At 39.2% G+C, this 24,834-nt stretch overlaps 1 pseudogene across 1 annotated transcript in view; it reads left to right on the top strand.

Moving 5' to 3' along the window:
• The first annotated feature begins 875 nt into the window (after positions 1–875).
• Positions 876–24,834, top strand: part of LOC148810269 (polyunsaturated fatty acid lipoxygenase ALOX8-like) — a 35,440-nt pseudogene continuing 11,481 nt past the window's right edge. The window contains exons 1-9 of the transcript XR_016086794.1: positions 876–1,105; positions 10,030–10,225; positions 12,080–12,161; positions 13,988–14,110; positions 14,415–14,521; positions 14,990–15,162; positions 18,685–18,828; positions 19,691–19,891; positions 20,938–21,024. The product of XR_016086794.1 is annotated as a polyunsaturated fatty acid lipoxygenase ALOX8-like (transcript). The remainder of the gene's footprint in view (positions 1,106–10,029; positions 10,226–12,079; positions 12,162–13,987; positions 14,111–14,414; positions 14,522–14,989; positions 15,163–18,684; positions 18,829–19,690; positions 19,892–20,937; positions 21,025–24,834) is intronic.

The following is a 24,834-nucleotide window of genomic DNA, read 5'->3' as shown; positions in this document are numbered from 1 at the left end:
AGCATTCAGGTTTAAGAACTGTGCTTTCAGAGTTCCCCAACCTATTAGTCTAATTTTTGTTCAGACACAACTTCCCATCAACTCTACAATCCTGTAAAATTACTGTTTGGAAGTCTAGCAATGAGCCCCCTGAAGCTCAGCAGGTGTGAGCCTGGACAGTACCTGGATGGGAGACCTCCTGGGAAAGCTTAGGTTTGCGCTGGAAGAGGTGTTAGTGGGGCCAGTAGGGGGCGCTCGCCCTGCGGTCTGTGTGGGTCCTAATGCCCCAGTATAGTGACGGGGACACTATACTGTAAATAACTGAGGTCCTGACTCTCTGTGGTCAATAAAATTCCCAGGGCGTTTCTCGAAAAGAGTAGGGGTGTAACCCCGGCGTCCTGGCCAAATTTCCCCCGGCCTTTACCAATCATGGCCTCCTAATAATCCCCATCTATAAATTGGTGTCATCACTCTGTTCTCCTCCCTGCTGATAGCTGGTGTGTGGGGAGTGTACTGGTGCACTACGGCGTCTGTCACATCATCCAGGTGGGGCTGCACATTGGTGGTGGTGGAGGGGAGTGGTGGAGCGCTTTGAGTGGAGTATCCAGAAAAGCGCTATATAAGTGTAAGAAATTAATATTAGTAATTATTATTATTTTATCTACCCTTATGCACTGAAGTAGCAGTGGGTTTCAGAGACAAAAGGTTGTTATTCAGCTGGAAGTGAATAAATGAGTGAAATGTACTGTAAATCCCTGCCAATACACAGAAGAGTGTGACACAAACGCTGCTTAATATTTTGTGTTTGACAGTTGGGTGGAGGGCGGGGAGAAAGTGGGAGGATTCAGGTGAAGCTGTACTTAAATTCCGTCTTGTACTGAAGAGTTACAGTACACACTTGAGACTTGACAGTTCTTGTTCTGCTGAAACAAGTAGCCCATACTCTCTATACGCTGGAAAACTAATAATAACTATGGCCACATTTACTTGTAAAGTGTCTGTGACCACAGGTGACATAGCTTCTGCTGGAACCAATGACAATGTTTGTATCACCCTGATCGGCACCAATGACACAAGTGACACCTTTACACTGGACAACGGGGGTCAAGATCGTGTGAGAGGAGCAGTGAGTATCTCTTTAATGATGTGTATGCTAGTTATAAGTGAAAACACATTGCTTTGCAGGTTAGGCTATGTCACTTAACATTGCCAGCTATTACAAAAATCTAAATCATAGTTCATTGTTAGAAAATCTGCTAAAGTTAAAGTCTGAAACATCCTGAAAGAAATGATTAGTTTTATTAATTATTATTTAAAATATTGTTCACAATATAAATCTTTCTTTCCTTTTAAAGTTATACAGCATTTAAGTAATGAAGGGAAGGTCCTAATTCACTTTCTTGTGAGTTTTACTGATGTCATAACTAGATCTGAATTTGACACGCAAGTGTTCTGTGATGTTTGTGTTTAGCTGTGAAATTATATTAAAAAGAGATCTGAAATGCTACGGGGAAGTGTGCAGTTTGGTCTTCGTAGCAGACACTATGGTAATAAGGTGAACAGTAGTTTTGTCACACATTCTGAATAGTTGCATCTGTAGTTTAGTAAGAGCTGTATCTGTAGGGAGACTTTATTAGACAAAACTTACATAAACTGCAGATGCAGCCATTCAGAATGTGCATCAAGAATAGTGTTCGCCATACAGTACGTTAGGTGCACTGTGCAGCAGTACAATTTGCCTGGCAGAATTTAGATTAGTTACACTGGTGGCTCCCGTTTTACAACGAGAGTGAGGCGGACCTGAAGCTCAAGTGAAGCATAATGCACACACTGAAGAAGAGCATTCCACACACGCCCCCTTATTTCTCACCGTAATTTGTCATATTTTGAGAACGTCTTAAAGAGCTTTAATGTTTCTATAATCCCCGAGCCACAATCTTGTGCTACTTTCACTGAGCTGCATGGGAATGATCTGCAACAGTGGTTCTCAGCCTTGAAACACAATGTCCCCCTTCAGTTAACACAACACTAAAGCTCCCCCTCAGTATATAATACATTATTTTATGTAAACATTCTTTAAATTATTTTACTTCAGTTGTTATTTGTGAATTTACATGAAAGAAACACATTGAAAGAAAAAAAAGAAATTATTTGAAATAATGAAAGAAAATAATAATGAAAAAGAAAAGAAAAAGAAAAACATTTTTTACCTTAAAAATAGTTAAACAGAATAAAGGTAGTCGGATCCCAATTCCCTTTTAAACTTCAGTTTATATAATTTAAAAGGTCACCTCCAACATTATTAGCCAGCAGCCATATCACTCTGCAACTCACAACTGGCAGCCCACTGAAGCTCAGCAGGTGTGAGCCTGGTCAGTACCTGGATGGGAGACCTCCTGGGAAAAACTAAGGTTGCTGCTGGAAGAGGTGTTAGTGGGGCCAGCAGGGGGCGCTCACCCTGCGTTCCGTGTGAGTCCTAATGCTCCAGCATAGTGACGGGGACACTATACTGTAAGTAGGCACCGTCCTTTGGATGACGGTAAAACCGAGGTCCTGACTCTCTGTGGTCATTAAAAATCCCAGGGGGCCTCTCTAAAAGAGTAGGGGTGTAACCCCGGTGTCCTGGCCAAATTTCCCATTGGCCCTTACCAATCATGGCCTCCTAATTATCCCCATCTATGAATTGGCTTCATTACTCTGCTTTCCTCCCCACTGAGAGCTGCACATTGGTGGTGGAGGAGGGGATCCCCATTACCTGTAAAGCGCTTTGAGTGGAGTGTCTAGAAAAGCGTTATATAAGTGTAAGCAATTATTAATCATCAACGTGTTCTCTTGTGCAGCACATTTGCCATAAGTTTTGAAATTCTCAACACTGTACAAAAAAGAGGGCAACGTGAGTCACTTTTGATATCAAGTGTGTTTTGGTGCTTATTTTTGATTCTCAAAAGGGCAGAAAATCCAGCCTCACACAAATAGGCAAGTGAAAATGGGATGAGGACGCTCAGAGTTTGCTCAGCTAATTTTGGGTAGACAGAAAATGATTTCAACCAAAACGTAGCGATATCTCCAAAGTTATCGTCATTATTACAATGCAACACTGAAAGAAAGTGTATCTTGGCTCAATTCGTAGCCACTAGAGTGGATATTATTTGTTGTGACTGTGAGATTCAGTGCCTGCAGAAACTCTGCTAACAGATTATGTGGCAAACAGCCCTGTTTGCTTTTTTCATAAAATAACTGTGATCGGATCAAGCTGAAGACTGTATTTACTTTGGCTGCCTTTTCCTTGGATTTGGGCCCTACGCAAAACCAGGAGGAGACATTGTTGGACTACAGGAAAGCTAAATCTCATGTCAACATAGCACTCAGCCATGCAAAAGGCAAAAGCCAAATACACGACAGGGCGAGAATTGCAGTTGTCTAATATCCACCCTGTAGAGGGGCCTTTAAGCTATTACAAACTATAAGTATAAGCCCTCCCCCAGCCCCTGCAGAAAATGACCCATCTGAAGTAGAACATAAAACATACTTATATATATTATTGATGGAAAATATATATATCATTTATCTGTATTCAACACAACAATTTAATTCAAGCACATTGTGTAATGTGTCGGCTGTCTTAACATATCTTAAGCAGCTCCAACAATTACAGCTACACATCAAAGGACAGGACTTGAGACAGAACCAACCGGTCATCTCATGCTACATATCAAAGGACAGCAACACATCAAAGGACAGGACTTGAGACAGGACTAACCAGTCAACTCATGCTACATATCAAAGGGCAAGACGAATACACATGAAGCTGTGAAGCAAAACAACTTCCTGAGATCATACTGTACAGATGCAGCCATTCAAAGTGCGCGTTACAGACGCGTACTGCAGGTGGCGTCGCGCATTGTGACGCAAGATGACGCGCGGCACCGCAGTACGTGATTGGTTGACCGACAGGGGCACTCGTGGTCCGTTGGTCTGTCGTAGAAAGACTTACAGTAAACGTCTTTGCTGTGCCCGTTGTAGATATTGAATTTTACCACTGAAGGGAAATCTTAGTAGCTGAGCATAAAAAGAATAGGAGCATACTGTAACACGTGTGAAGGCCATAAACGATATTAATTTGGAACATAAACATACAGTATATGGCTGGTCTCGGTACTTTAAAGAAAAAATACACACCAGTATTCCATTTCTCCCTAAACATTTTAAGTATCGAAGTCTTTAACTAAAGAGATACCGGAGTCAACAAGCATACTTTTAGAATTTGATTAAAAGGGAATATAATATGGAATCGCGTATCTAACGAAATGAAATATGAAACGTTTCCCTTGGTCAGAGATTAAATAAAACCTCACTCGCACCAAATTTATATTTCTAAATATCACAACATGATCGGATTTAAGTCTTTTTAATAACAATGAATAGTCACCTATGCGTTACAAAATAAACATTTATATTGATTTGAATCGCGTTTTAATTTAAATTGTAAACGCGTGTTTAAATATATGTGTTTAAAGGCGATATACTGTATAAAAGCGCTGATTCTTATGGAATGTGTTCCGCCGGGGATTCAAAAAATTTATTTTTTTTAATTGCGTATCTAAGGAAAATAGCAGTATAACTTTGTTCATGCACATCATTATACAGTATCTCATTTTGTATTTCTATAAAAAAAAATCGTTTGCCCAGCCACTATTGTTGTTATTGTTTTTATCCTGTAAAGCGCTTTGAGGAGCACAGCTTTTTCACCACTTAGATTACTTTTTGACACCATCCTTACACAAAGCAGAAACTGATTGTATTTTCAGATGACATACTGTACAAGTGCAAAGATTACAGATTTTAATCGTCTTTTCTCTGAACCAGGGAAAATCTGATCATGTTTCTCTATAACAATAATAAAAAACTTTATTTTACATATCACCTTTAAAAGTGGCATCTCAAAACAATACAGTAGATGGAAACGACAGATTACAAAGTAAATACCCAGACAAACGCAAACGCGTTTTTAATAAAATGCTTTCATTCATTCAACAAAGAGAGAGCGTAAAACCTGGGTGTAACAGCTGTTCCTTTGAGATACATGAGAATCCAGGCCTTTTTATCAACGCTTTCTTTTCCGTATACCAGATCTTATGGAACCACTTCAGAAGGGTGTCAGCCAGTCAGAAGTATTTAACTGACATGTGAAATAGCATGTGAAAAAGTGGTAGTTTTAAGTTTTTGCTGCTAATATAATATGGAATCGCGTATCTAAAGAATTTAATAACGATATGATTATATTCGTGTATATTTTGATATTTACACCCGGCGCGGCACCGAGGGAGCGTCTGCATTTATAACTTAGTTTTTAAAATTAGTCAAGCAATATGAAGCATCTCCTTTTACTTTTAAGTCCCTTAAATACATTGAGCACAGCTTTCTCACCACTTAAGATTACTTTTTAATACCATCCTTACACAAAGCAGAAACTTTCCGATGACATACAGTACAAGTGGAAAGATTACAGATTTTAATCGTCTTTAATTTTGTTACGTTATACGTTTTAGGAACGTTTCATCTAAACAAACACCACAAAACTATTCTCGATTGTATTTCTGAATGTTATGTTACACCTACAGTAGTTCACTGCTTTAAATACATCGAATTAAGAAAGTAAGGTGTAGCACTTTAGATCTTTTTTTCTGAACCAGGGAAAATCTGATCATGTTTCTCTATAACAATAATAAAAAACTTTATTTTACATATCACCTTTAAAAGTGGCATCTCAAAGCAATACAGTAGATCGAAAAACAGTTAAAAGGGACCAAAGTAAATACCACACAAACGCAAACGCGTTTTTAATAAAATGCTTTTATTCATTCAGCATTCAGATTTTCCCTGGTTCAGAAAAAAGACGATTAAAATCTGTAATCTTTCCACTTGTATGTCATCGGACATTCACGAGTACAACCCCTCTCTCTGCGGGAGTGCTGGCTGTGATGAATTAAACCGGTTTCACAGGTATTTTCAAAGTAGGAAGTACAGTACTTACTAGTTAAAAAGCTAGGCTCCTCAATGTAATCGCTTTAACATGCTAATACGTTGGTGTAACAGTCCGGGCGTGGCAAGCTTCCAATGTCAACTCGACTCGATTGGAAGACAATGAACGTATTTTAGCCCTAAATGAATTTATAGCAAACATGGTTTACATAAAAGACATTTTTCCAAGAAAGTTTATAATAATACGATCTATAGTTGAAATCTGAGCCTAAATATAAAGGAAAAGCATTTTCAGAGAGCAATCACGCTGTGTTTATGTAGAAAAAGCGATTAGGTTTATGAGCAATCTAATTACCTATTCACTTAAAACTCTATATAGAATAAAGTTTATTTAAAGATGAATGATAAGTTTTAGAAGCATAAATTACCTTACACTCAATTTAAACACAAGCTGTCTTTAGCCCTCTAAGCTGGTTCATACAGAAATGTAGAGAACCAGGCTCAGAACACACAGCTTCATTAGCGAATACATATGCAGGACAACTAGAGAAGACATTTTACAGAGGATGGATTTTTAGAAACATCCCATCACTGACATCACTGAAGTCAACTCCTACTGTAGGTAACTGTCGTGTGGATAGTTTCACAAGAATCAGACAAAGGTTTAAGCATCGCTTGTTCTAGATAAAACTGCAAAAAAAAACAACAACCCATAATGTACTTCTTTGCGGCTCTGTTTGCCCAAATCATATATTCACAACGTGAAATTAGAAAATAATATTACGTAACCAAAATCCGCAATATGGAAACAGAACCTGTGTAATTGTTGACAGATGATGTTCTCGTAACATTTTTACAAGACGAACTACAACATTTAAAAAATGACTTGTATGTACTTGATATCCCTAATCAATCCACGGCAATATAGTTAAAGCAGTCCCCGCACAAAACGAAACTAAAACGCCCTGGGCATACCGTTTCGCGCTTCTTATCAGTTGCTCAAAAGTAATTTGACAGTATGAAATGCATAATATAAACCTAGAAACATATACAGTACGTGAGCAGTATTTACGTAGTATCGGTGTCAAGACATACCTCTCAAATACTGTAAATCAAGTTAAAAATATCTCAAGACCGATTCTGGTCATAATGAAACCATGTTTCGTGTATGTTTTCTTTAAAGTACCGAGACCAGCCATATACTGTATGTTTATGTTCCAAAATTAATATCGTTTATGGCCTTCACACGCGTTGCAGTATGCTCCTCTTCTTTTTATGCTCAGGCACTAAGATTTCCCTTCAGTGGTAAAATTCCATATAAATATTCAATACTTAAACGGGCACAGTTAAGACATTAAATATACATATACATACTGTATACAGTACAGTTTGCATACGGTAATATGTTTATGTTCCTAAATCAATCTCTTTTATGAGCATGTGAAAGGCATGGTGAATCAATTCTCCAAAATTACTGTACTTTGCATGATTGGAAAAAAATGCGTGATTGCGAAATGCTGTGGTGTTACTTTTACAAAGACGGTCAATGAAAAAAAGAATGTGGACCAGGGCAATACTTTGAGTTTACAGCTTGTCCAAGGTCATTTATTATTAATACTATTAGTAATATCTTCGTTAAAGACTTTGATGGCTACAGCTCAAACATGAGAGGTAGAGCTTTATTAGCTCCACCTTGCGGAAATTCCGGATACTATTATTTTGCTAGCGGTATTTACCGGTAACTCGCGGTAGACTGCGTACAGCGTACCGGAAAATAATGCGGTATCGCCCGCGCATTTTGAATGGCTGCATCTGTATATAAGAGCTGGGAAACCCTTGCGGTTTGTTTGTCCTGCGGGGCAGACCCAACGTGCGTTGATGTCATTATTGAGCTCAATAAAACAACTGAATCCACAAAGACTGTGTCCTGCTCCCTGGATGAAGGATTTCCCACAACACCATCCCTTCAGTTTTATTGCAGGTTTGATAAGCAGATTTCATAAGGTTCCTTAACAATGGCTCATCATGCAACCTGTTATCTCCTTAAATCGGCAACACCTCACCTCCCCCTCACCCCATACCCATCATCCCTGTTTTTGTTACATACATCTAAGTGATAGGAGGAAACCAAATAAACATAAAAAGACAGTTTGTTCTTTCTTTTCGTGAAGTAATGCATACATAATGTAAAGAATATGAGTCAGGGGAATGATGTGCTCCTGGAAGCATGAGACCTTTAAGTCAGTATTTTAGCTCACTGAGGTACCATTTCCCACAGATTCAAAATCCTTTAATGCTTTAAAAGTGCTGTCTCTCTCACTCACTTCCCTATTCTCTCTGTCTCAGACACTTTTAATTAAGTGTAGTTATGCTTTGAAAAAAAACATTAAAAAGATGATTGTTGATAGCCAGAGGTGGGATTTGAACCCGAGCTCCTGGAAGTAAGAAGGAATAATTTACAGTTCAAAAACCAAGTTGGTGGAAAATGACTGTGCCCTGCTCTTTTAGCTATTACAAATGACTACAAATAAGCTTTGGTGTTAAATTAAATGAAATTTTGGTATATTTAATTAAATTATTCCAACCAATAACTCAGTTAATCAATTATTTTTATTCAAATGCTATTTCCATGTATTTATCATTTAGACAGAACTTCATTTATTATTAATATTAATAAATGTTTAACCTACTGTGGTATATAAAAATGAAGGTGAAGAACACAAGTTAATTATTATATTTATTTTTATAGAGTCTTTATTATTCTGTCAAGAATTCTACCACTGAACCAGCAATACATCGTTCTGGTAGTCTGGGTATCTGATATTGGTATTCGCGTGGCTGTGCACTGCAGCTGTTTTGGCATGTAGCTGTGGTACTTTGAGGATTCACTGCACCAACTGGCAGTTTTAGAGAGAAGTGCAGTCCTGCACAAGATTATTTGAAAATATCAAATATAAAAAATGCCTTGACACACATCAGTGTGTATGATTGTGAGAGAAGGTGATGTTTGTCATGCTGCAGCACTTGTGATAAACTGCCTGACACTGCAAGGCATGGACAATGGGTACACCTTATCAAAAGCCCAGGTCCAGACGACCTACAAACTGAATTTGTGCACAGCACTGTAATGTGGCAGGGGGTCTTGATAAACTTTTTTAAAAAGAAAAAATAACTATTTCTCCTTTAGATGTTTGTCTTCACCAGACTCCGAAATCCTATATCCTAAGTTTTAAGTATAGTACACCTCTCCCCTATATTAAACATTATACTGTATACTACAATTATTGTGAAATAATGTAATATTATGTTGTAATATCACTATAATATTTTTCTCCATGGGGCTATAAGACTTCTGTAGTATCCAGCTGTAATGTACTGAAAAAGGATTGAACTAGCATAGCCCTACAGGAAAACAGACAAATAAACACTGGTTAAGCAGAGCATTCCTCTGTACAACTATAGTTTTTGTTTCTTTCTGTCTGAGTGAAAGAACAACACAGCTTTGAAAGTGTTCAACCCAATCTATAAAAAGATGTCAGAAACTATATGAAGCATAACATACTTGATACAGGATGTAGCATTGCTTCAGGAATAGAAAAATATCCTTCAGTGCAAAATAAGAAAGTAAAACAGAATACAAGAGATTATGCCAACATCTGAATTCAACAAAAGAGGTGTGCAACATGCTCCATTCTCCCACAACCCTTTGTGTAAAGAATTGCCTCCTTTTATCAGTATTAAATGCTTTTCCAAGTAGTTTTTCATCTGTTTCCTCTGGTTTGTGTATCGCTGTTGACTCTGTGAGAGGTAGCAGGTCTGACTTTGGCAAGGATTTGGAATACTTTGGTTAAGCAACGGAATCTAAAATGGACTTTCCTGCAACACTCTGGGAGAATCCATTGGAAAGGATGCTACCATGATGTGAAAACTAGAAAACTACATTCAGGAGTCAGATCCATTATACACTATACATCTACCATCTTTGCAAAAGACTCCACATAGAAACAGAAGTACAAATTTAAAAACAAACATCTAGTTATGATACTGTACATGCGTGTTTCTTTACAGACTGATGTGTACTATTTAACTTGCAAAAAACATCTGGGAGAGATTGTGCTCATCAGGCTGGAAAAGTCCCCCATTCTCGCTGGAGATGACTGGTTCTGTTTGATGGTGACAGTGGAGTTTGAGGAGAAAACCTACAACTTCCCCTGTTATAGATGGCTGAAGGAGAAAGAGTGCCTTGAGCTGAGAGAGGGCAAAGGTATTCATTCCTTATTATAAAAGACATTTCTGGGTTTTAAGAATACAGGTATTCAAATGTTTTCTACTGTTTAATGTTTTAATGTAAACTTCACTGAAAATAATGTTTTCAGCAGTTTATTTTACTGTATAGACTGTGATTGTGACACTGAGCACATACAAGTAGCAGGAACTGGAAGTTGCTTTTGGATTATTCTGAGGGCCGCTAAATATCTCATCACATGACATCAGTGCAGTCACCTCGTAGCTTGATGTTGCAAAATCTCAGAACCTAAGCATATCTGGCTCTGGTTAGACATCTAAGATGTACTGTATATGGTGTTTGTGGAATCAAGAATCAAGAACATGGGTACAGTTTTGCTGGAGATGTCATCTTTCAGATGCGTTGAGGAACACAGTCCAGACTACTTGGTCATCAAAAATCAAATATCACTGTTTACAAAAGTAGAGGAGAACCTTTCAGAACTTTACAGAAGTTCTGATGTCATGATTCATTTCCACTCTGGGTTTGCACAATCTGGCCTCTTTAAAAATCCCCCTTACTTCACTTGGTGGGACAATATCTCTTCTACATCACAGCTTCTCTGCAGAATGGTTGCTGGGTGGTCCACTACATTTCTGTGTTGGATGGTGTGGGTCTCCTCTATTATGTATCTTTAGAATTAATTGGAAATCATCCATTTACTGTATAGCTTGTCCAGAACTAATGTGAAGCAAGAAAACTACTCCCCCTTTGACAACACCAAAGAAAGGTTCAAAAGAATGAACACATAAATACACAATAAAACCAATCAAAACACACAGATCACTAACATAAATCTTAACAAAATGTCCTTTTAAACAATGTACATGTCAATGCTTCTTCTTAAATGGTTGCTTCCGCACTTGCGATAATGCACGTGTGCGCCTTGACTAAGGCATGATATAGCCAACCTGAATTCAGCTTTGGTCCTTCAGCAGGGAAACACAGAAGCCTCTCCACTCTCCCAAGCCCATCCGACAAATACAGAAAGAAAGACAGATACGTCCCACACACAAACAGATCAGTGTAATAAAGGAAATAATCTGAATCCATGTGCATGTGAGGATTTTGTTTGCTAACAGGTTTCAACAGGCACGGAGCAAATATGAAGGGAAATGCATATAATGTATGTAGCTTGTATGAGTGATGAAAACTAGCTTAACTGTGTGTGCACCCACAGTAAGCCAGCTAGTAAATAGAAAACTGTAGTGAAATGGATTCATTAGTGCTGCCTGAAATGTGAGCCCTCTACCACTGTAGGGACTAAATGATCCATAATTTATTCTAAACAATCCAGAACATCTTATTGATTTGTGAATACTTTAGAGCCACACACCTGCTGGGTTTCATTCCAGCCGAGCTCTCTGTTACACAATCTAACCCTTCATTGACTTAACAATAATTAATTGAATGTGATTAATGTGAACTGCTTGTTCCCATCTCTTAAAAGTTTCAGCTTTAACCATTGTGTGTTGTAAGTGTAATAAAATCCCCAAATTGTGACTTGAAACAAAATATTCAATATTTTGATATTTCATAGTTCCTTCTTAGATCAAATAAGGCTTCAATTCTAATGAAGGTGGGATGGAATGAAAACCAGGACTAGGATTGGGAATCACTGGTTTAAAGCAAAAATGGCATCACTTGTTGCATGTAGTTATTCACCAATAATATTACTCTTTGAATAGGAATAATGCCACAAAAAACAAAACATCCCAATCTAGCACTGTTGCAGTCTAAAATCAGTATTAGAACATGTTTAGCAATACTAAACTTTAACTTTAATACTAAGGGACGTCTACACATTAAAATGTTCTCTGCATTGTCTACCAGCTAAGAAACCCCAGGAAGATAAACTTCCCATCCTGCAGAAACACAGAGTGAGTGAGCTGGAGAACCGCAGGAGCAGTTATCGGTAGGTATGATAAAACACAGGTCTGTGTGGAGCGAACAACACAGGTACACACTCCCTACAAACTATCCTGTGGTTGCTTATTGGGCATTAGAGAAAAATGAATTACAAATCGCTGAATCATATCTGAATCAGGTCAATATGAATACATGTCATGTTATTTGCCAAACCGCTTTATATCATACAGTGCCGCAGGAAGCCGGAGCCTAGCTGGCAAGCAACGAGCGCAAGGCAGGGTACACCCTGGACAGGATGCCAGTCCATCGCAGGGCAAGTGCAAGCCAATCATACATGGGGACAGTTTGGAGGCCACGGTAAAGGCTGAGGGGGGAAATTTGGCCCGGACACCGGGATAACTCCCTACTCTTATTGGGAAATGCCCGGTCATTCAATGACCACCGAGAGACAGGACCTCAGTTTAACGTCTCATCCGAAAGACGGCGCCCACTACAGTATAGTGTCCCCGGGGCGTTAGGACCCACACAAATCACAGGGTGGGTGCCCTCTGCTGGTCCCACTAACACCACTTCCAGCAGCAACCATTGCTTCCCATTCAGGTCCTGACCAGGCTCAACCCTGCTGAGCTCCAGTGGGCAGCCAGCTGAGAGCTGCAGGGTGATATGGCTGCTGGCTTAATGTGAATACAGTAAATGTTAGTTGAGTTAATTAGTACTGTTCGTTTCATTCAGTTCCGTGGCAAGAAATCTGGGAATACCAACATTGCGCTGGTTCATCACAGTGAAAACACTAGCCTCTTCATATTATGAGACAGGTGTGTAGATGGACATGTTTCCAGAAAAAAGGGCCAATTCAGTTTTTAAAACAGAGAACTGAAGAGGAGGGAAATGAAAGCTGAAACCTGCACCTTTCTCATAAATTAAACACGTTATATTCTTCACCACATTAATCAAATTGATTTTATAGAGCACATCTTCCCAACTCCAAAAACTAGACAAGAATCCCTGCCCAAAGAGACCCTTCCACTGAAGGACAGAAGACCCACACTGGGAGCCCCTCAACTGCCCTGTGAAGGCTTGTCAATGCAGTCACCCCTTTCCCATCATGATCAGAAACCAGAGCACCAATCTCCACCGTAACAGTGTCATCTGTCCCAGAGAAACCAAGAAATAGACAACTGGGTCTTGTGGTGTCTCCGGGAGAATGATGCCTCCATACTGTATATAGTGCAGCTACTCCACAATCACGTTTTGCAGTCCTTAATAGAACGTCTGGTTGGTTCCAGTAGAAATTAGCTACCAGTTTCTAATGGTCAATGGTGCTAACCAGAAATGTCTACTGGTAATCTAATGATGTTTTGTCCAGTTCTCCAGGGTGAGCCCTTGAGTGTCCCCCCTTATGCCCAGTATCCACATGTCATCTCATCCCGAGTGCTCATCCAGCTCCACTGTCCTGAGCTCCAGACATTCCAGCATCAGTTTTGGGATCTTTTTCCGAGCCCATCGATGGCTAGAAACAAAGTCCAGCCTAGATATCAATTGCTGAATTCTGGTGTGAACATCTGCAACCCAGGAGGTCACTGCAATCATCTCCTTTTCAATGAAGAAAAGGGGCTCACCAACCTCCTGAACAGAGCAGCCATGACAGGTTCATCAGCTTCCCCGGTTATGAAAAAAAAGGAAGGATTAGTGTGTGTACCATGATTTATCCTGGTTCCACCCATCTAGGATGGATTCAAATAATTTCAGTGTGGGATAGGGAGAAACACGACCAAGTGGGGACTGGTAATGAAAGATACAGTCTCTGGTCTCCATCACTTCATCCCAATCACATGACCCTCTACTACTTTGTTTTAAATGTTCCTCCCACAGCTGGACAACTGAACTGGAAAATGTGCCAAAACAGGTGGACTTTGGGTCACCAGAGGATTTGCCCTCAGAGGTGCAGTTTTCATTCATCACAGAGAGTGGATTTCATTTTTCACGTAGCAAAATGTAAGACCTGTTTTTTTTTAATTAATTTATTCTCCAAGTTACTTGCTTAAAAATATGTACAGGTACTTTATTTGGTTTGAAACCTGGTTATGCAAAATTGTTCCTCAGTTTCATCCTTACAGTTTGGGTTTTAGTGACCTTAAATTGCTTCATTTTCAAAAATTCTGAGAAGGTTCCATAGTTAAAAGAAACGACCTATTCTTAATACACACATCTACCTGAAATGTTGTCCTAATAAGAGATGACTACATATGGTTACCGCAAGGCAGGTTCTGAGATTTATCTGACCATTTCATTCTCCCAGTCTAGCGGAGCTTGGCCTGGGAGGGATTGTATGCCCCGGGGGGTCCTGGGAAAGTATGCAGTTTTATGAGAAATTCTACAAGCACTGCAAACAGACAGATGTGTCAGGTACTGTATAATCTGAGTGATCGTTTTATAAATTAAAGCATCATAATCACATCATATTATGCCGAACTACCTAATTTCCTAATGGGTAAACCATCTAAAACATCTTTGGTGAGAATGGTTCAGTAAATTGCCAGACTGTATAAATGTACATTGCTTGTTATAAAAGCATTAATAATGCTAAAATACAAAACAATCCTATTTACAATTTAGTTTTATAACACTAAAACGATCTCTCTCTGGGGGCATTTTTTTCCCTCAAGTATAGTTCGATCATCAGTTGCTCATAGAATATCATCTTGTAAGATAGAATGGGTAGTATAACTCCCATAAAACAATAACTTCTGACTCTGGCCACAGCAGCTGAGGAGTACTTGAATAAAATCAGGGAGCCCTTGCTTAGCAATGCAAACCCACTTGGAGTGCCAGTACTTTTTTCCTGAATGTAAAACATATTTCTTGTTAATACAGAGAAAGTGCAACGTAATTGGAAGGAAGACTGTTTTTTTGCATACCAGTATCTAAATGGCACCAACCCCATACTGATCAGACAGTGCAAACAGATCCCCCCAAACTTCCCAGTTACCAACGACATGGTCTGTGAATTCCTAGAAATGTCCAGCTCCCTTCAGGAAGAACTGGAGGTGAGTATGACTGTCACATGGATTAATACATATTTTTGAATAAAAATGACCTCTACTTTATAATAATTAATTAATAATTGCGGTTATATAGCGGTTATATACTTACACTTATATAGCGCTTTTCTGGACACTCCACTCAAAGCACTTTACAGGTAATGGGGACTCCCCTCCACCACTACCAATGTGCAGCCCCACCTGGATGATGCGACAGCAGCCATAGTGCACCAGAACGCTCACCACACATCAGCTATCAGTGGGGAGGAGAGCAGAGTAATGAAGCCAATTCATAGAGGGGGATTATTAGGAAGCCATGATTGGTAAGGGCCAATGTGAAATTTGGCAAGGACGCCGGGGTTACACCCCTACTCTTTTCGAGAAACGCCCTAGGATTTTTAACAGTCAGGACCTCAGATTTTTACATCTCATCCGAAGGACGGCACCTGTTTACAGTACAGTGTCCCCATCACTCATCACTATACTGGGGCATTAGGACCCACATGGACCGCAGGGTGAGCGCCCCCTGCTGGCCCCACTAACACCTCTTCCAGCAGCAACCTTAGTTTTTCCCAGAAGGTCTCCCATCCAGGTACTGACCAGGCTCACACCTGCTGAGCTTTAGTGGGTTGCCAGTTATGAGCTGCAGAGTGATATGGCTGCTGGCTTTAGTGCTTTTTTAAAATCATAAAAAGCTACAGAATAAAAAATTGTAAGAGTGGTAAGTTTCCAACCTTTTCTAAGGTTATCTTTGGTAGTAAACAGAAGTAAGTCAGCAATACCCAGTGAACCTCTTTTTCCTGGAACTGCCTCTCCGATCTCTGTGATGCCACACAGAGTGACACTCTCCAGGTTATCCCATAACAACAGACCAGCCCACAACAGCCCATTTGGAAAAAAACAGTTTGCAGGATTTTTTTCCCTTTTCCACATACTCTCCTCCAGAAATAGTGTTGTGTTTCAGCCTCCTTTCAGGCTGTTTACCTCATTCTTTACCTTACCAGCAAGCCAACATAGCAGCGACCAAAGCTGCACCACCTGACTACATCTTATACACTCAACATATAACGCACCACTAGTCACGGTGTCACATAACACCATTATTCACAGTCTCCGGCTTCTCAACCTCACACCGCAGACACACAACTCACAACTCCCTGGCACCTCATACTTGTGCCCTGGGCTGTCCGCTTGTAGCTGCCACTGCACCACGGTCTTGTGGCCCCGGCGAATTCTGCATTCACACATGCCCTGCATCACTAACCGGTTCCCCTGAGAGACCTCACTGTCTCACACACAGCTCAGAGCTGCTGGCTGACCTTGCACTCCACACCTCTGTGTTCCACATACCATCCTGTGAGAAGTAACACCTTCCTCATGCCCCCCACAGGGTAGCACAGCACATCCTGGAGTCTAACCAGAGGCCTGTATATAGACAGAAGCCTTCTACCACCCTGTACTTCACCTGTAGCTTGAGGGCGTCTCTATCACACACCTACACTGGTTCTCACAAGCTACCAAAGGTCAGCAGCTTCCTTCACTCTGTACTTCCATTTTAGAGTGAAGGTCTCCTTGTCTACACTAATGCACTCTGCACTTCACTCATTAACTCACTCGCACATCTGCTCTTTTACTCATACTTATTATTCTTAATTTACACACGAATTTCCATTCAGTCAGGCCTCACACACTGCTACGCAGCCCTGCAGGTGAAATCGCCCTTTTCAGTTGATACACCACCGGGTGGTTATTAAAGATGCGTGGATGAATCCCTACTGGGGTCCTAGACCGTACTTGCTCCCCTTCCGGTGGAAAACTGCAGCTTTCTTTGCTTGCTGGCTTTCCCTACAACAGCACTCCCAAACAAAGCCGCCTGCTGAATACAGGGGCTGCAACACATCCCCAGACTGCTCGCTCACATCGCACTAAAACACTACTGCAGCTGTCAGTCTCCTACTGAATAGGTGGTTGCTACGGAGCAGTACATCAGACTGAGAGCGTCTCCAGAGCACACAGGCCAACACAGACCTGCTATCTCTATTTCTCTCTCAGTTTTGGCCTGGACAGTCTCACTGCAGTACCAATACATGAGTCAAGTGGATACATAAAAAACCTGGCCCCTTACTCTCTCTGGCTTGGCCAGGTATTCTGCTGCGCCCTGCCTGTGCCAGGTAAACTACATACTGTACTTGTATGGCACTGACTCCCCGTCTCTCTCTCTCTGACTGCAGGGAAGTATGCAGTTTACACTTATATACAGTAAGACCGCTCACAGCTGTAGCTCATCATACCTCCTACAGCTGCCATCACTGTGATTGTATACAATGATTGCTGACACACTAGATACTGTGTATAATGTGTATAAACACTGTGTATAATGCTTTATGGAATTGTAATGGAGAATCCTAACGTTTTCAACTGCTCGCAACAAGTCGAATTAGCAAAACAAATAAAAGTTCAGGAATTTACCATTTGTAATTTGCTTAAGAGCTGAAAGCAAAAAACAGGGAAAAGTTCTAAGTCTTAACACCCTACATTTATTACACATAATAGATAATACTGAAACATACTGTAGGGATTGCACACAAAACAAATATACATGGAAGCATACAAACCACTGAAACTTACAGTATTATGGGTGGGTGACAAATAAAATGAATCTTATCACAGTTTAAGATTCAGTCCCAGACAGCCAAATGAAACACTTAGGTAACAGGTGTAGCACCAGTCAACAAAAAAACAGCAAACCAAACTTTGCATTATACTGTAACTTGAAATCCTTAATTCAAATGAAGGAAATATAAAATTATTTTGTCTTTTCACTCTCAAAACCAAAACAAAATAAAAACAGCAGAGTCTGAACACTTGGTCTGTTTTATATGACTTTTTCTAGGAGCTAAATAACAAACAACCTAGATTTTGGTAGAAAGTCAACAAACAATACCTCTAATTTTTACCCGTTTTCCTCTACTTTTAATGAAATCTTCCTGCCGTCAACTTTCTCCTTTCTTCACATATCCTTTCCCATAATGCTCTTAGAACTGTCTTTTTAAAGGGCTTCTGATTCTCTTAAAGCGTCTGTAATACCAATAGATCTTAAATATTCATTAATCATAACATCTCTGGACAACCCTGGCCAGGACCTGGTGGTGTGCAACTAGGGATAACTTGATTTGTGTAACTTATCAGGCCTTAGCAATCTCTCTCCCCCTCCAGTGTATCACACAGCTTTTTAGAGAGGGACAATTTAGGAGCTAGTCATGTCAAGTCAGCTTTGGATGTTGAGAGGAAACCAGCCCCCAGCACTGGGGAAAGGATTGATGAAACCAAGAGGGATCCCAGCTCCCTGGATCGAGGAGACAGCAGCGCCAACGTTTATGTCACTGTTAGTGTATTAGCATTTCAGTTTGAGTGTGAATCATGGTCAGTGTCTTGAGTGCTAGGAGTCTTGGGTTGTCTTGTTTCCAAACAAGTACCGTAGCAACTCCAGTTTGTAAAGACGGCAAAAGTGTTATTGTGTTTCTACAGAAAGGTACTATCTACCTGGTGGACTACAAACTGCTGGATGGCATCCAAACCAACACCATCAACATGAAGAAGCAGTACCTTGCTGCTCCACTCTGCCTGCTGCATCTGAAGAGAGAAGAAATCCTGATGCCCATTGCCATTCAGGTGCCAGACTAAGTGCAGTTACTACACTTGTCTAAAATGCTTGAAAATCTATATTTCCAGTATTATTCAAGGATAAAATAAAGTATTCGGTGAAATTAAGATGAGTTAATTAATTAAGAGAGATTAAGAGACATCTTTTCTTTTTTAAATTAGTTCCATCCACCCATTCTCAGTTAAAATGGCCTGCTTCTGGACATACTGTATGCGGTTGAGAATAATTGATATAGGACTTTTTTTCATTAAAAGTAAAACTTCTAATTTCATTTTAAAAGGTAATGTTTTATAATGAACTCTGGTAGGAAGTGCTTCTTCCAGTTCAGGGTCACACAGGGGAGCCAGTGCCTATCCCAGCAAGACACCATGGACCAGACCCTCTCAAGGCCGACACAAACACAGAGATGCTCACGTTCATATCAGGGCCAGTCTTCCCAGAACCCAATTAACCTACCAGTATGTCTTTAGACCGTGGGAAGGAAGCACCCAGAGGAAACCAACACAAACAGAGGGAGAACATACAGTACAAAGTCCGTGCAGATTCCACCCCACTAATTGAACCCTGGGCCCCAGTGCTGCAAGGCAGTGAATGCCAATCACTGCACCACTGTGCCGTACTAGACTGATTATATGTTTTGTTAATTATAAATCCTATGCTAGTTTATCAATAATACCATTAATAATTAATGAAAGGTCTGGGATTGGGTTTTGTATTTCTGTTACCTAGGCATCATGGTATAGTCAAGGATTATCTGTGTGTACTGTATATGCTGTATGTTCTATCTTCAAGAAGTGAAAAATATTAGGTACGCTGAATAATATGAGTCCTACAGTATTTATATTACTGCATTATCATTTCTTGTTATAGCTCAAGCAGAAGGCAGGACCAGAAAACCCCATATTCCTGCCCAGCGACTCTGTCAGCTGGCTCTTGGCGAAGACCTATGTGCGCAGTGCTGACTTTAACTATTTTGAGTTGGTTACTCACTTGCTGCGAACCCACCTGTTGGCAGAGGTATTCTGTGTTGCCATGCTCAGGCAGTTACCCTCAGTGCACCCTGTGTTCAAGGTACTGTTACTGTGTTTTTCTGACATCCAGCATAAACATTGTGCATTTTGTATTTGTGTTTTGGATTTGCTCCTGTGTAAGGATAGTCTTGGAAAGTGTTTCAAAATATTTTTTTACAGTGTTTGTTAACTACGTTTCAGTATGTAACGCAAAGACTTCCTGTAATAGCAAGGATCTGATATAAAACATCAGCCAGTAACAGATTAAAATATTTTTCCAGTGTCAGTCAAGGGGAGAGAACCCCATTTAAAGGTTTTATTATTTTTAGAGGAAATCGAAATGCATCTTGTATTTCTTGAAAGGGTACAAGTGATTATTGGCAGTATATCAGGGAAATTATACATTGAATTTTGTGCACTGACCAATACCACTTCTGTGATGGTATAAAAATTAAATTTATACCTTTAAGGTCTTATGCATTTTGTACATAAGCCTTCCAAGGACATGCTTTTGCAGTCTTTCCCTAGGCTAACATTTTTTCAAATCTATTTATTGTAACAGATGTTGAATTTAAAAAGCCATTTAGATCATAGTGAATAATCAATGGAGCTGGAGCCCATCATGAATTGGGTGCTAGTTGATGTGGTTCTGTCTTGAGGATCACCTAGAGCTGTGTATTACATTTCTGGGTTGAAACTAATAGATCTATCAAATGTACCCTGAGTTCAGTCTTCTGGATACAATGTTCTTGTTTAAAAGCAGAACAGTACTATGGATTTAGAGAACATCACCCCCCTATTTCCTCAGTTAGGACCTAGTTGCAGGCAGGATCTCTGTGCAGCTCCCCAGTACGATAAGGGTTTCCTGGAAAAGCTCACTAGATGGATTGTCAACTGAGTGTTATTCAATAGCTAGGTACTTTTCTGACTTTTCAAAAGATGGCAAAAGAGTAGTTAGAGGTAAAACAGCATTGCAGAAGTAGTATTAATGTGAAACTTACATGTCAGACAATAAAACATATCATATACCATTGCCTCAGCTAACAATGTTGTTGCTCTTCCTTAATTCGTTATTGATTAAAATGTCTTCTCCGTTTCAATACGAAGCTCCTGAATCCTCATACACGATACACTCTTCACATCAATATTATAGCCAGGAATGATCTGATGGCCACTGGAGGAGTTTTTGACCAGGTCAGTCTCTACTGCTGTAAATAACTATTGCAGCTGCACTGCATTGTTTTATTAATAATTAACAGCAATACAGCTAATGCCTGGTAAAGATTCATTTAAAATGTTAAAGAATCAAACCTATCACAAATCATAACTTGTCAATATCAAAATGCTTGGGCTCAACATGAGGGTGGGCAAACTACAGTGCCTTGCAAAAGTATTCACCCCCCTTGGACATTTTATTGTGTTACAGCATGGAACCATGATGTATTTAACTGAGAATGTTTGCCACTCATCAACACAACGTACTCTATAATGTTAAAGTGAAAACAAATCCAGACATTTGACTAAATTAATTAAAAGTAAAAAACAGAAAATAATTGAATCCATAAGTATTCACCCCCTTGCTTTGACACACCTAAATATAAAAAACTAAAAAAGCCCAAAGGGGGTGAATACTTTTGCAAGGCACTGTAAGGTCTGTGGGTAACATTATTCTGGTTTGTGTCATATTTCATAATCCTTAATATTTAATTGTGGTATTAATTATGTTAAATCAAGTGTCGTATTAAAAGTCAAATAAAATTCCTGTAGGTTCCGTGGTTTTGAAGGACAGAAAACAATTTTTCAACCAAGCCTGCTAATTATATTAGTACTTGGTCTTCCCAAGAATGGGTATAGACAGCTTCAAAATTAAACACAAATTTATAGGTTCAGCAAAACACTGCAGCACTTAAAATGCTGGGGTTCATGACTTCACAACAAAATCACCTACCCCCCAAGTATCTTACATACGCAGTTACTCACAAACGGATCATCTCGTAAACCACTGCAGCCTGGTTTACTGTAGCTGATGGTTCACAGCAAGGCTGCAAATACAAGCATGATGGAGTCTAAGCAGGTATATTAACTATAGGGGAGAAACAACACAAACTCAACATACAGATGCAGCCATTCAAAATGCGCGGGCGATACCGCATTATTTTGCGGTGCCCTTTACGCAGTCTACCGCGAGTTACCGGTAAATACCGCTAGTTACCGTAAATTCTCCTATAATACCGCAAGCAAAATAATAGTATCCGGAATTTCCGCAAGGTGGAGCTAATAAAGCTCAACCTCTCATGTTTGAGCTGTCGCCATCAAAGTCTTTAACGAAGATATTAATAATAGTATTAATAATGAATGACCTTGGACAAGCTGTAAACTCAAAGTATTGCCCTGGTCCACATTATTTTTTTCATTGACCGTCTTTGTAAAAGTAACTACACAGCATTTCGCAATCACGCATTTTTTTCCAATCATGCAAAGTACAGTAATTTTTGAGAATCTCCGATTCACCATGCCTTTCACATGCTCATAAAAGAGATTGATTTAGGAACATAAACATATTACCGTATGCAAACTGTACTGTATACAGTATGTATATGTATATTTAATGTCTTAACTGTGCCCGTTTAAGTATTGAATATTTATATGGAATTTTACCACTGAAGGGAAATCTTAGTGCCTGAGCATAAAAAGAATAGGAGCATACTGTAACACATGTGAAGGCAATAAACGATATTTATTTTGGAACTTAAACATACAGTATATGGCTGGTCTCGGTACTTTAAAGAAAACATACACACCAGTATTCCATTTCTCCCTAAACATTTTAAGCATCGAAGCCTTTAACTAACGTGATACCGGAGTCAACAAGCATACTTTTTAGAATTTGATTAAAAGGGAATATAATATGGAATCGCGTATCTAAAGAAATTAATAACAATATAATTATATTCATGTACTGCAACACAAGAATAGTACACGCTGTACATTCTCTGTTGCAACGTAAATTGCAAAAATGCACTTGGAATCTGTCCAAGCCCTACTTTGTCAGGCATTTTCTTTTACTGCAACGGACATAAAAACTCCCTTGCTTTTAACAGAGCGTTTCATAATTTCTAACTACGAAAATTATTTAAACTGCGACACTTATCATTCAACCAGAGCTCGAAATATCACAAGGATCCTCAAGAGCACAGCAAAGACTGTATTAAAAGAATCGCGTATCTAAAGAAATTAATAAGATATAATTATATTCGTGTACTGCGACAGGGCTGTGTAGGGCTGTTTCACCTCTCTTTATGTGACTCTATTCAAAAGCCATTTAGCAAAGAGGGGATGAGAAGAGTGACAAACTAGTATACTTTAGATCTTTTTTTCTGAACCGGGGAAAATCTGATCATGTTTCTCTGTAACAATAATAAAAAACTTTATTTTACACATCACCTTTAAAAGTGGCATCTCAAAGCAATACAGTAGATGTAAACCACAGATTACAAAGTAAATACCCAGACAAACGCAAACACATTTTTAATAAAATGCTTTCATTCATTCAACAGAGAGAGAGCGTAAAACCTGGGTGTAACAGCTGTTCCTTTTTCTGATCACTCGCTCTCTGGATAAACGTCTCACCTGTCCTGTTCTTTGTTTTCCTAATTTGCCGATTATGCCTGCTGCGATCCACTCCTGCCCTCACACCTAAAGAAGACTATTTTAAATTTCTTTGCGCGGTCCATTGTGCAATTAACCCTTGTATGTGCTGTCCTTAATGTTTTTTTATTATTGTTATAGAGAAACATGATCAGATTTTCCCTGGTTCAGAAAAAAAGATCTAAAGTATACTAGTTAAGAAAAATAAACCTAAACGGGGAGAAAGCTATGCTGAAAGTTTATTAAGATACTTAGAAGACAAAGATATCAATTTATGTTGCATTTGTCTGATTGTGAATCAAAAAACACATATATTTAAACCCACGTTTGCGATTTAAATCAATATAAATGTTTATATTGTAACGCCATAAAAAAACATTATTTTACATATCACCTTTATGTGATATTACCTTAAGGACAGCACATACAAGGGTTAATTGCACAATTGTGAGATGCCACTTTTAAAGGTGATATGTAAAATAAAGTTTTTTTTATTGTTATAGAGAAACATGATCAGATTTTCCCTTGTTCAGAGAAAAGACGATTAAAATCTGTAATCTTTCCACTTGTATGTCATCGGAAAATACAAGAAGTTTCTGCTTTGTGTAAGGATGGTATCAAAAAGTAATCTATGTGGTGAGAGAGCTGTGCTCCTCAAAGGGCTTTACAGGATAAAAACAATAACAACAATAGTGGCTGGGCAAACGATTTTTTTATAGAAATACAAAATGAGATATAATGATGTGTTCCGGCTAAGACATTAACGAGTACAACCCCCCTCTCTGCGGGAGTGCTGGCTGTGACGAATTAAACCGGTTTCACAGGTATTTTCAAAGTAGAAGGGGGCGAGATTTCCAGCTTAATTTTCGTGTTAAATAATTTTTTAAAATTAAAATTCATTCTATACAGCAATCGCATATTTGGGTACCGTTTCATAAAACTTTCATGCTTAAAATGTTTAGGGAGAAATGGAAGACTGATAATGGAATGGAATGGAATGAATGATAAGTGTCGCAATTTAAATAATTTTCGTAGTTAGAAATTATGAAACGCTCTGTTAAAAGCAAGGGAGTTTTTATGTCCGTTGCAGTAAAAGAAAATGCCTGACAAAGTAGGGCTTGGACAGATTCCAAGTGCATTTTTGCAATTTACGTTGCATTGTCCATTGTGCTGCTGTAATACAGTTTAAAATAAGTCTAAACTGTATCAGCTTTATTTATGGGTTGCAATTTAGAAAAAGTCAAAAACCGCACTCAAAATGCAATTTAGAGCTTTCTGGCAAGAGGAGACACCCAAATTAATAATGTAACATGCCACTGTTTGTGCATGAACAAAGTTATACTGCTATTTTCCTTA

This window comes from Atractosteus spatula, unplaced genomic scaffold (genome assembly GCF_055471065.1).
Source record: "Atractosteus spatula isolate fAtrSpa1 unplaced genomic scaffold, fAtrSpa1.hap1 Scaffold_1, whole genome shotgun sequence".
In the NCBI taxonomy this organism is placed as follows: Eukaryota; Metazoa; Chordata; class Actinopteri; order Semionotiformes; family Lepisosteidae; genus Atractosteus; species Atractosteus spatula.
Note: the sequence above shows the minus strand (reverse complement) of the source record. Positions and strands in the feature narration are given on the sequence as shown.